This window comes from Primulina tabacum, chromosome 5 (assembly GCF_025594145.1).
Source record: "Primulina tabacum isolate GXHZ01 chromosome 5, ASM2559414v2, whole genome shotgun sequence".
Taxonomy (NCBI): Eukaryota; Viridiplantae; Streptophyta; class Magnoliopsida; order Lamiales; family Gesneriaceae; genus Primulina; species Primulina tabacum.
In genome coordinates, this window is record NC_134554.1 from 38,601,025 (window position 1) to 38,614,787 (window position 13,763).

The 13,763-nt window shown below is 35.2% G+C and overlaps 1 long non-coding RNA gene across 1 annotated transcript; it reads left to right on the forward strand.

Moving 5' to 3' along the window:
* The first annotated feature begins 5,862 nt into the window (after positions 1-5,862).
* Positions 5,863-13,348, forward strand: LOC142544995 (uncharacterized). Its single transcript, XR_012820186.1, has 3 exons — positions 5,863-5,964; positions 11,931-12,611; positions 12,699-13,348. It is a non-coding gene; the product is annotated as an uncharacterized LOC142544995 (long non-coding RNA).
* The last annotated feature ends 415 nt before the right edge of the window (positions 13,349-13,763 follow it).

Consider the following 13,763-nt stretch of genomic DNA (forward strand, 5'->3'; position numbering starts at 1 on the left):
AATCCAGCAACAATCTCTACCCTGTGCCTCATGAACCTATTGCAGAAGCTATAACGTACCGTACTTTAAAACTTCTTAAAATTTGCGGAAAATAAATTTTTTTCTTAAATAAGTAATAATCTCTCAAAATGCAATATAAATAAAATGCTTGACTAAATATTTGAAATATAAACGAGTACAAACTACTTCCGTGTCATCAATGTTACAATCAAAACGAGCTTGCAAAAAGTACTTGTTTAAACAACATGAAATAATTTCATTAAAATCAGAGTAAATGAATTTAACATGCATAAAATTCTTGTAAACTTAAGTGGTTCTCGGGTTAGGCCTCCGCACAGTCCGAGCCAACTCACTGGTCCGCACCTCTCGCCTCCTTGTACTCGTTCTTACCTGCATCGATCAAGTTTAGTGAGTCTATAAACTGAGAATAACAAGTAATACATAATAAAACCACATGCATTATAAAGTAGCACATACATACTTAAACGATGAACATACTTACATAAACATAGATGAGCCATCATTTCATAAACTTTTTCATAAACGTGCAGCATCATATATAATTAAACATGCATAATCATCATCATTTTGCGTAGAGATATGTTTCAAAGCAAGTGACCCATAACAAAATGCGCCTGATCAGACTAAACCACAGTACTGGGCTGGCAGGGATCATCACAGCCTTTCGACCGAACATCCATTCCCACATACATAATATCCCCGGTCATGCTTTACCAAGTGGATTGGTCCCTGGTCATGCTTTACCGCTTCCCAATCCTGATCAAAACCCGATCATGCTTTACCGAGGTGGAGAGATCCACGGACACGTTCTCCGGCTTCCAAACCCGTAACATAAATGGTCACAAGACAATTCTCATACCTCAAAAACATAAAATATTTTTTTTTGCACATCGAACACACTTAAAAACGTCGAGGGCTTCGTTGGAACGCTCTGGAAATGTTGACCTAACCACAGCAGCAAAGATTCAGGAGATCCCAACGAAGCCTGCAACCAAAACTTGAGAAAACGTGAAGAACATGCACAAATTTTCACAGCTTGAGCGGTTTTACGATAAAAATCATCTCTCTTGTTTCTTATCAAAAAATTACGAATTTGCTATCGAATCGAATATAACATAGAGTAAGACAAATCATATGTTGAGAAAATTTCCAGAAAACCAACCTATGAGTCGCATAATTCGAAATAATAGAGGATAATGGAATTTGTGACACAGAAATTTCACAGCTTGTGTGATTTTACGATAAAAATCATATCTCCTTCGTTTCTTATTAGAAAATTACGAATTTGCTATAAAATCGAAGATAACACATAGTACTACAAATCATATGTTGAAAATAGTTCCAGAAAACCAACCTTTAAGTCGCAGAATTCGAAATAACAGAAGGTGACGAGTTTTGTGACACAGAAATTTCACAGCTTGTGCGATTTTACGATAAAAATCATATCTCTCTCGTTTCTTATCAGAAAATTACGAATTTACTGTCAAATCGAAGATATCAAAAAGTACATTTTATATGTTGAAAGGTTTCCAGAAAACAGATCAAAAATTCGCAGAATTCGAAATGACAGCAGATTTGGTTTTTGAGATCTAAAAATTGTTTCAAAATCGTTCCAAGTATCATCGCTCAAACTTTGCAAAACATATATGGATTTTTACACACAATATGCATCAAAATATTTACTATGACAAGATCGATACGAAAAAATGAAAAATTATACATGCCTTTGCGTTAAAACGCATGAAGATAATGAATACCGACGTAGTGGATCACGGGGATGACCGGGAGACGCTTGCTGCACGTTTTCTTGCTAGAAAAAGAAAGTGGATTTTTAGAAATTTGCAAGGAAGAGGCTGAGATGGCGGCTGCTGATAGAAGAGCTTATAACCCTAGCTTTTCACGTTTTATAGTGCGAGTTTAAATGCTTTTTTTAACTTTTAATTAAATTAATTAAATGACTAAACTACAAATTTGGCTAAATAATTAAGCCCACAAAATTTAATAAAATATTCAAGTACCAAATTTTTATATTAAAATATCCAAATTTTGAAATAGCTAAATGGAGTACTTAAAATCCTAATTTAACTTAAATACTAATTAAATAATTTAATTAAGACATAAAATTCATTATAAAAATATTTCACACCCAATTTAAGAATTAATACTCAAATTCAAAATTTACATTTAAAGCATTTAAAATCTTATAAATCGTCTAATAATTTAAATTGGACTTTAAAATGATAAAATTCATACATCATTTAAAATAACTAATTTTCTTGTCTTAAAATAAAAATATAACATTTAATTGTATCGCCTTAATCGTCTTCAGTCTCCTATCCCTGGCCAAGCATCGAATATTCACCTGAAAAACTCAAACTCAAGAAATACATTTAAATCTCATAAAAATAAACATATAAATATTTAAAATAAATTAAACATGTTGAATTCATCATTTAATTCTTTTAAATCAATTAAATTAATTAACCTATTAAATTATGCATGCAGTTTACGTGTACTGATTTTTGGGTACTACAGAAGCTATTCGACATAAGTTCTCTCTTGCACCCTCATATGATCTTCGTTTCTGCCCAAGATCAGCAAACTCTGTGGCTCATGAGTTAGCCCGTCTAAGCATTGATAAGGAAACAACTTTTTCTTTGTCGGAGCTTTGCCTTTGTTCTTGGCAAATATTGTAAACCGTGACATGTTCAATGTTTAATGAAAGATTTATTTATGATAAAAAAGGGAAAAGAAATACGTGTTACCCCAAATATACATGTATAAACGAAATTGAATACAGATTGAAATTACGATTCTAACATGAAGAGCGCGCAATGAAGAAATACAGAAAATAAAATGCATAAGAATATTGCACATCTATTCTACAAAGATAAATTATATAGGAAAACCGAAACCAAACCGAGCATGTAATATTTTGTAGTATCTTTAAACAGATTAGTCCCTTCTTGTAGATGTTTTGCAGCACAAATTACTACATCAATGACTGAAATATTACCCAAATTTTATCACGAATGAGAAAACTATGAGAGAAATTTTTCCTTGATTGGTCCAAGATTCGACGCACGGAAATCACGTTTTCACTCGAGTCAAGTATTTTCTGATCAAATTGAGATCTTGATTTACACCCTTGCAGAAATTCTTTGAACGTAGCAAATAAAAAATTTCATAACAAAAATATGAATGAATAATTTCATAAAACGTTGCAATACGGAATTTAATTTGTTAATCAAAAACCAAGTTTTTGTGCACGGTTTCTATTTCTATTCTATGTTGCCGATTTTTGTTTATCTAAATACACCATATACGAATACAAACACTGAGATATAGATATGGTATAGTAAAACGACTCCTCTTGTCTTTCTCGCCTTCTTCCGCAGACGTATAAGGTGTGAAAATGACTTGAGCGATTTGTGAGTTGATCGAACCCCTAATCGAGCTGAGCTCGAGTAATTTCTTAGTATGTTAGACTACTTCACGAGAGTGTATTGTTAGAGTAGATGTCCTGTAAGCCAACTATTGTCTAGGGAATTTATTGACTCAGTTGTTATTTCTTTATTTATATATCCATGTGATCAACATAGATAAAGACTTTGATTATACTTTAATACAAATGAATCGTAATTCGATGTTGAAACTCATTTGTAAACATTGTAATCTAAATTTATTCCTAGTCGATTCACCCGCCTAAAACATGGATAAATGTTGCTTGAGCTCGAGACTAGCCTCTGTAATATTGTGTACCGCGTTTCTTGGTAAGGGCATAGAGATGTCCAAACATACAGATGGGTAGTCATTTGATGATTATACCGAACTACCCTCCCTCGGACTTTCCAAGTGATTATCATTCATGGAGAGGATAAGTCTGTGGTTATGATTGTACACCATTAGTCCTTACGACCCGAGACAACACTGAGGCTTTATATGCTAGGGCTGTGCTTTGACTCATTTACCGACTCTAGAAGGGTCATCAGGTGGCGAGATTGGGTACATTTGCGACACATGTAGGAGCCGGTGCATTGTAGTCCGGAATCACCGCTCACCTATGGGTGTGGATATCATATGTGATATGATGAAATAATAGTGCATGAAATCTTTGGCCAGAGTATTAGATGTACGTTAGAGAAAAAGTTCTCAATTGTACATGCGATGCCACTATTTATTTTCAAAGATGCGTCACATAGTTATCAAATTATTATGCAACCCTCGATGAACCAATGGTTGCAGATTCGATCGGGATATATGAGATGAAGGACCGTACTGTACGTTTTAATCATAATCGACTGGTTCTTGCAGGCATTATCAGTGATATCTAGGGAATCATGGGGCGATCCTATCATACGCTCTTACCATAATTCGATGAGTTTAATCAGAAAATGGTTTCTGACATTCTCATGATCAAATGTTGGTGCATGGAATGTGGGCAAATTAGGGTAAGCCCGAATAAAAAAAATTGTCCTGAATCACAAAGAGTTGTGAACCCACGACTATCTGTATCCCTGAATCATTGATGGTCACACAAGCACTGGTTTACTTGTTCTCATTGAGATAATAAATTCAATGAGTTGAATTTATAAGAAATAAGTTTGATATGATCAATCGATATGCTTACAAATAAAGTTTATAAAAGCTTATAGAAATTTTGAGAGCATGAATGCTAAAACAGTCAAAGGGAGTGCACCTGTCTTATTTAGACATTGATGATCTCGAAATTAAAAAGTGTGCATCATAATAACGAACAAGTTGAAATTGTCACATCGATGATATTTGATCACCGATCGAGATTATGATGAGATTAATGTAATGGGAGCATGGATCATGGGCTTGTAAGAGTACAAGCTCGTCATGCTAATTTTTTAAAGTTCTAATGTGCTTTAGTAATTAAATTATATTTTAATTGAGTTAAAATATTTCCATTAAGTTTTTATAAAATATGGTATTGATTTATGTAATATGAAAATATTCATGATATCATAATTTTAGTAACTTGCATACAAAGCAAAATAAATTAATGCATAATATTCTTGAAAAGATATATGTATTAAAAATTCGAGATTGACTTATATATGGCATGCAATTAGAATCCATAATTAATTTAATTAATCTAATTAATTAAGTAAAGGATGGATTAGAAAATTAATAAGGATATTATTATTCTTATTTCACAAGGATTCATTCGAAATTTTCTTGGAATTGGCAAGAAAAATTTTTAGCTCTCGAAAAATCATTATTCTTTTGAAAGAAAATTCGGTTCATAGTATTGAGTCGATTTCTTCTTCGTGTTCCATCTCAACGTAAAAATATATTCTACACTTTCTATTGCAAGTTAGAAGAGGAACAAGTAACACGATCATGGACCAGATTAGGAGATTGAAAAAAAGAGACTTGAAGAACTTACGTAGGGATTTACAACAAGAGCTACGTCCGCTAACATCGGAGTAGTTGGTGCCAAGTGAAAAATTCAGTAAAGATACAACTTCTAACACCCTATGAATGTTTTATATAATTAAACCATACGAGTGTCCAAAGAATATTTTGAACGTCAAAATAAAATTTTAAAACTTTCGTTGTGTTTAAGATACGAGAAAAATAATGACCCAACATGTATATGTATATATATTTTCTGAAAATATATAATTATTTATGTATATTTATTAATTATATTTAAGAATAAAAAATCATATAAAAATATAAAAAATCGAAATCAAGTTTTTCGAACTCAAATAACTCGATTATTGAGTCGAGCTTAAAAATTACTGTTCAAGTAACTCGAGTTGGAGTAATTAAATTTTTTTTAAGTCAACCTTGATCGGTATGATATTCCAGTATGATATTCCACTCGAGTCTAACTTGATCCTACCTACATTAAAATCTACTCTCCAATCTCAAAATAAAAATAAAAATACAGCAATGTGTTGGATCTGGGTTTTCTACATGCCCAAACGCAGCGGAAGTTTTAAAATTTTTTATTTATATTGACAATCAAAATATGTTTTGCTTTGGGCGCTCGTATGATTTTATAATCAAAACATTCATAGGGCGTTAGAATTTTATGCCTTTGCTGATTAAATCACTTGACTCAAACTAATCCCGGTATAGGCGGATCTAGCTCTTGATGAATCCCTACGAACTTTCTTCAAGGACTCCTTTCTTCTAATCAGGTCCACGACTAGATGATTTGTTCCTCTTCTAATTCGCACTAGAAAATTAGAAGAAGTTTTTACGTTGGAGATTGAAATCGAGAGACGGCTCAAAGTTTTCCTTCAAAAAGAAGTGGCCGAAATTTTTGGAGAGAAAAAAACTTGTGATTTTCGAAATTTGTGAAGGTGGAGGCTAGGGTTATGGCTTAATCACTCCTATTTATAATTAAGCCAAAATCTAATACACATAATTAATATTAATAGGCTTGATTAATTAATTGAGCTAGTCCAACCAGTTTAATTAATTAATCAAAGTCCATTAAGAACTTTAATTATTTAGTATGTTGGACTTGTACTCCTACAAGCCCATTAAACATACTTCTCACTATATTTAATTTAATATTTAATAAACTCAACCTTTGAACTTAATAAATTAAATACATTACAAATTCAACATTTGAATTTAATATTTAAATTATAAATTCAACTCCTTGAATTTTATCACATCCAAAATTTAATATTTAATAAACCCAACTTTTGAGTTTAATAAATTAAATTATCAAATTTTATAAATTCAACTACTTGAATTTATTCTCTCCAAATTTCATAAATTCAACTTCTTGAATTTACTATCTCATAAATTCAACTTCTTGAATTTATTTTCTCAATATTTAATTATAATAAATTCAACTCCTTAAATTTACTATATCATAATATAAATTCAACTCCTTGAATTTATTCTCTCAAGGGGAACAAACGATCCAATGCTTGTGTGACCCTCAATGGTTCAGAGATACAGCTAGCCGTGGGTTCACAACTCTTTGTAATTCGGAATAATAATATTTATTCTTATTCGGGCTTACCCTAGTTAGCCCCATTCTTTTCATCAACACCTTGATTAAGAATGTTAGAACTCATTTCTGATTGCACCCATCGGATCATGGTAAGAGCGTCTAGTAGCATCGCCCCATGATCCCCTATGTATCACTGATAGTGTCTGCAAGAAACAGTCGATTATGATTAACGTACAGTACGGTCCCTTCATCTCATATATCCCGATCGAATATGCAACCATTGGTTCATCGAGGGTTGCATAATAATTCGATAACTATGTGACACATATAATAGTGGCATCGCGTGTACTATTGGAGAACTCCTTCTCCAACGTACATTCATACTCTGGCCAGAAATTTCATGCACTATTATTACATCTGATCACATAGGATAACCACACCCGTAGGTGAGCGGTGAATCTTCGACTACAATGCACTGGCTCCTATATGTGTCGCAACTGTACCAAACCTCGCCACCTATTGACTCTCCTGGAGCTGGTAAACGAGTCAAAGCACAGCCCTAGCATATAGAGCCTCAGTGTTGTCCCGGGTCGTAAGGACTAATGATGTACAATCAGAACCACGGACTTATCCTCTCGATGAATGATAACCACTTGAAATGTCCGAGGGAGGGTTGTTCAGTATAATCATCATATGACTACCCATCTGCATGTTTGGACATCTCCATGCCCTTACCAAGAAACGCAGTACACAACATCACAGATGCTAGTCTCGAGCTCAAGTGACCTTTATCCCTGTTTTAGGCGGCTGAATCGACTAGGAACGAATTTAGAATATGCAGTGTTTACAAATGAGTTTCAACATCGAATTACGATTCATTTGTATTAAAGCATAATCAAGGACTTTATCTATGCTGTTTGCATGGGTATACAGATAAAGTATAATGAAACCATTAAAAAGTAAATTATATTAAAATAAAGATTGTTTATTACACTTGAGTCAATAAATTACCCAACCAACATTTGGCTTACCGGGCATCTACTCTAACAATCTCCCACTTGCCCTAGAGCCAACTACCCATAAACTTTAATCCCATTGCTCCGCGATGTTTTTCAAACAATGGTCTTGGCAAGGGCTTTGTAAGTGGATCAGCAACATTATCTGCAGAGGGGACTCTTTCAACTGATATGTCTCCTCTTCCCACTATCTCCCGTATGATGTGGAACTTCCTCAGTACATGTTTGGATCGCTGATGAGACCTTGGTTCCTTTGCTTGCAAAACGGCACCAGTGTTGTCCCAGTATAACAGGACTGGATCAACTCCATTAGGAATAACGCCCAACTCTTGGACATAATTCATCATCCAAACTACCTCTTTGGCTGCATCAGATGCAGCAATGTATTCAGCTTCAGTGGTGGAATCCGCAACGGTGCCTTACTTGGAACTTTTCCAAGAGACAGCCGCACCATTAAGCATGAATACAAAGCCAGAGGTCGATTTCGAATCATCTACGTCACATTGGAAGCTAGAATCAATGTAGCCTTCCAATTTCAATTCTCCACTCCATAGACCATGAACAAGTTCTTAGTCCTTCTCAAGTACTTAAGAATATCTTTCACGGCCTTCCAATACATTGGACCAGGGTTTGCCTGATATCTGCTTGTAACATTCAGAGCGTAACCAACATCAGGACGTGTCTATATCATACCATACATGATACTACCAATGGCTGACGCATATGGAATACGTGTCATCATCTCTATCTCTTCATCAGTTTTGGGACACATAGCTTTAGATAGAGTAATACCATGACACATTGGTAAGTATCCTCTCTTGGACTCTTCCATAGAGAATCGCTTTATAATTGTATCGATATAGATGGCTTGGGTGAGCCCCAATATCCTTTTTGATCTATCTCTATAGATTTGTATTCCCAATACATAGGATGCTTCACCCATGTCTTTCATGGAGAATTTACTTGCTAACCATACTTTAGTTGATTGCAATAATCCTACATAATTCCCAATGAGCAAGATATCATCAACATAAAGTACTAGGAATGTCACTGCACTCCCACTAACTTTCTTGTACACGCATGGTTCCTCAAGATTCTTAGCAAAACCAAACTCTTTGATAGTGCTATCAAATCTGAGGTTCCAACTCCTTGACTCTTGCTTGAGACCATATATTGATCTCTGAAGTTTGCATATCTTAGGCTCACTTCCTACTGATGTGTATTCCTCAGGTTGAGACATATAAATTTCTTCTTTGATGTCTCCATTGAGGAATGAAGTCTTTACATCCATTTGCCATATCTCATAGTCATACCATGATGCTATGGCTAGTAGTATTCTAATGGACTTAAACATAGAAACTGGTGAAAAAGTTTCTTCATAGTCAACTCCTTGTCTTTGAGTATAATCTTTTGCAACCAGCCTTGCTTTGAAGGTCACTACCTTCCCATGCGCCCCAAGCTTTCTTTTGTAGATCCATTTGCACCCTATGGGAACGATTCCCTCAGGTTTATCCACCAATGTTCAGACTTGGTTTGAATACATAGAGTCCATTTCTTACTGCATGGCTTCAAGCCATTTGGTTGAATCAGTATCAGATATTGCTTCTTTAAAATTCATTGGATCACATTCAACACAATGCTTATCAGGGCTTTGTTCATGAAGAAGCGTATATCTTGCAGGTGGTCTAGTAACCCTATCAGACCTTCTAGGAGCTTGTACTTCAACTACTGGTTGTTGGGAAATGGGTTCAACTTCTATAGTTGAGGGAGTATCTTGAATTTTTTTTTCAAATTCTATCATCTTGCCTATTCTATCTAATAGAAATTCCTTTTCCAAAAATGGTGGCATTTCTTGAAACAAACATTTTGCTTCATTGGGATGATAGAAATAATATCCAACAGAATTCTGTGGATATCCTACAACATAGCACAAAGTAGATCTACTATCCAATTTGTCTCCCACTGTCTGCTTCACGTAAGCAGGACATCCCCATATTCTCACGTAAGAATATTTGGGAGTTTTTCTCATTCCATATCTCATATGGTGTTTTATCCACTGCTTTAGTATGGACATTATTCAACAACAGTGCCGCAGTTTCAAGCGCAAAGCCCCAAAACGATGTAGGCAATTCAGTAAATCCCATCATAGATCGAACCATGTCCAACAAGGTTTGATTACGATGTTCAGAAACACCATTCAATTGTGTTGTTGCTGGTGGAGTCCACTGTGAGAGAATCACGTTCTCTTCTAGATAACCCAAAAATTCAGCACTTAAGTATTCTTCACCTCGATCAGATCGAAGTGCCTTAATACTTCTTTCCAGCTGATTTTCTACTTCAGATCTGAACTCTTTGAACTTTTCAAATGCTTCAGATTTGTGTTTCATCAAATAAACGTACCCATACCTCGAATGGTCATCAGTAAAGGTAATGAAGTAGGATTGCCCATATTCTGTGCTAACACTTAGCGGGCTACAAGTCCATTAAACATACTTCCCACTATATTTAATTTAATATTTAATAAACTCAACCTTTGAGCTTAATAAATTAAATACATTACAAATTCAACTCCTTGAATTTTATCACATCCAAAATTTAATATTTAATAAACCCAACTTTTGAGTTTAATAAATTAAATTATCAAATTTTATAAATTCAACTACTTGAATTTATTCTCTCCAAATTTCATAAATTCAACTTCTTGAATTTACTATCTCATAAATTCAACTTCTTGAATCTATTTTCTCAATATTTTATTATCATAAATTCAACTCCTTAAATTTACTATATCATAATATAAATTCAACTCCTTGAATTTATTCTCTCAATGGGAACAAACGATCCAGTGCTTGTGTGACTCTCAATGGTTCAGGGATAAAACTAGCCGTGGGTTCACAACTCTTTGTAATTCAGAATAATAATATTTATTCTTATTCGGGCTTACCCTAGTTAGCCCCATTCTTTTCATCAACACCTTGATTAAGAATGTCATAACTCATTTCTGATTGCACCCATCGGATCATGGTAAGAGCGTCTAGTAGCATCGCCCCATAATCTCCTAGGTACCACTGATAGTGCCTGCAAGAACCAGTCGATTATGATTAGCGTACAGTACGGTCCCTTCATCTCATATATCCCGATCGAATCTGCAACCATTGGTTCATCGAGGGTTGCATAATAATTCGATAACTATGTGACACATATAATAGTGGAATCGCATGTACTATTGGAGAACTCCTTCTCCAACGTACATTTATACTCTGGCCAGAAATTCCATGCACTATTATTACATCAGATCACATAGGATAACCACACCCGTAGGTGAGCGGTGAATCTTCGACTACAATGCACTGGCTCCTATATGTGTCGCAACTGTACCAAACCTCGCCACCTATTGACTCTCCTGGAGCTGGTAAACGAGTCAAAGCACAGCCCTAGCATATAGAGCCTCAGTGTTGTCCCGGGTCGTAAGGACTAATGGTGTACAATCATAACCACAGACTTATCCTCTCGATGAATGATAACCACTTGGAAAGTCCGAGGGAGGGTTGTTCAGTATAATCATCATATGACTACCCATCTGCATGTTTAGACATCTCCATGCCCTTACCAAGAAACGCAGTACATAAGATCAGAGATGCTAGTCTCGAGCTCAAACGACCTTTATCCCTGTTTTAGGCGGCTGAATCGACTAGGAACGAATTTAGAATATGAAGTGTTTACAAATGAGTTTCAACATCGAATTACGATTCATTTGTATTAAAGCATAATCAAGGACTTTATCTATGCTGTTTGCATGGGTATACAGATAAAGTATAACGAAACCATTAAAAAGTAAATTATATTAAAATAAAGATTGTTTATTACACTTGAGTCAATAAATTCCCCAGCCAACAGTTAGCTTACAGAGCAACTACTCTAACAAACTGAACTAAATTGAGTTCTGGTAAAGGACTTGGTGTGGCAACGAAGATCAATGACCGGAAACGATGATTTTTATCGAATCATAATTCCAGTTGAGGGGTGTTCTGACGAGTATTCTTCGGTTTTGGAATTTAAAGAATACTTGACGGCCGAAAACTTGTCGTCGGAAGTATTTCGTTATGGATGGGTTTTTTAGGCACCGGAAAGAGACGATCAAGGAGGCAGGAGTATCCGGGAGAAGATCAGACGTGTTTTGAACAGGCTCATGTCGTCCTCTTGTTCACTTACATATATGGTGTAGTTTTGGGCATCGATGGAGGTGGGGGGCAGGTCTATTCTCACCACTTCAGACCAACCTTTTGCTGTTATGAACTGTCTTCGTAAAGTTGAAAGTTGGTACAGGAAGAAATGTACCGATCACCACTATATTGTAGAAGATGGAGCAGAGAACGAGCAGCTTGGACCCCCTGGAAGGGTATTTTGAAATGGGCGTCCTGAATCCAGCCCCGACATCCGCAACTACACTGTGAAAGAGTTTCCACTTCGAGATCATGCTGCCAATTGCGGTGAAAGATCATATTTGGCTTTACCAGTCTTTGATCTGCTCCAAAATCAATATGTTGGTGTACTGGAGAGTTTCGGATGATTATGGAGCCGATATTTTATCATGTGGATCAGACACCTGTCGTGAACTTGAGGTTTTTTCACGTCCTATCTCATGATATTTGTCTTGTTTTATACTCGTAAAAATGTTTAATATCTATGTATGTACAGTTTGCAAACAGGAAGTAGAGATGAGGACAACTCACTTAGATCACTGGGAACAACTAATCAAAGAACCTTTGAAGCAAAAATATCTGATTAATCATAATCTACTCATGTATCATCATCCACAACCGAGTGAAATAATCGAGATGCTTAAATTGGCTTTGAAGGCAATACCTCAATTACATCTTGCACAGGTCATGGCACCTTGTGATCAATGTGGTACTAGCAGTAAAAGCTTCAACTGTATGAAACTTGTGGCTTCCATGGTAAAAAAGGAAGATGACGGATTACTACAAAACTTTTTCATGGCAAGCAAATTCCACAATCTTCAAAATGGACAAGGAATTGGTGGATTTGTATTGTCATCTGCAAACAAGTCACTCTTTTGCCAAAATGTAAGTGATCTTAGCATATCTGATTACACGACGGCACATTATGCGAAAGACGCTAGGTTATCCCTATGTTTTGCCATTTGTCTTCAAGATATGCTGCACCGTGAGAAGGGCAATGATCTATATGTTTTTGAGTTCTTTCTTCAACCACAAGGTAGAGATCCTACAAATATTTGGTTTGTTTTGCATTTGTTATTGAAATTAATGGAGGATACGCTGAGAAGTTTTGAGGTAGCAACTGGACGCCATCTTGCAGAAAATTTAATAACTGATGTGATATGAATCTTTGTACGAACGAATAGCAAACACGATTAATTTAGAATCGCGCCCTCAATTCAATATCGAACAAGTAATCGTTGTTGTCCCGATCTTTTGAATCAAGTGTGTGTGTGATTTTCACCTCTAAACTATGAAAAGTTTAGCAACAAATAATCACGGAATAAACAACCGAAATTATGATGAACCTTCAAAGAACTCGTCTTTGACAATCTGCGTAAGAACGATCGACAAACGCCACAAAGTTAAAAACATTGATAAGTTTGATTTTTGATTTACAAAGCAAAGCCTTGAAAAAAAGTTGAGAGAAAACTCAAAACCTTGATAAAAATATCAATAATAATCTGATTGTGTTCAAAATTTCGTCCAATATCCTTTACATACTCAAAAGATAACACTATCTAGTTGCCAAAA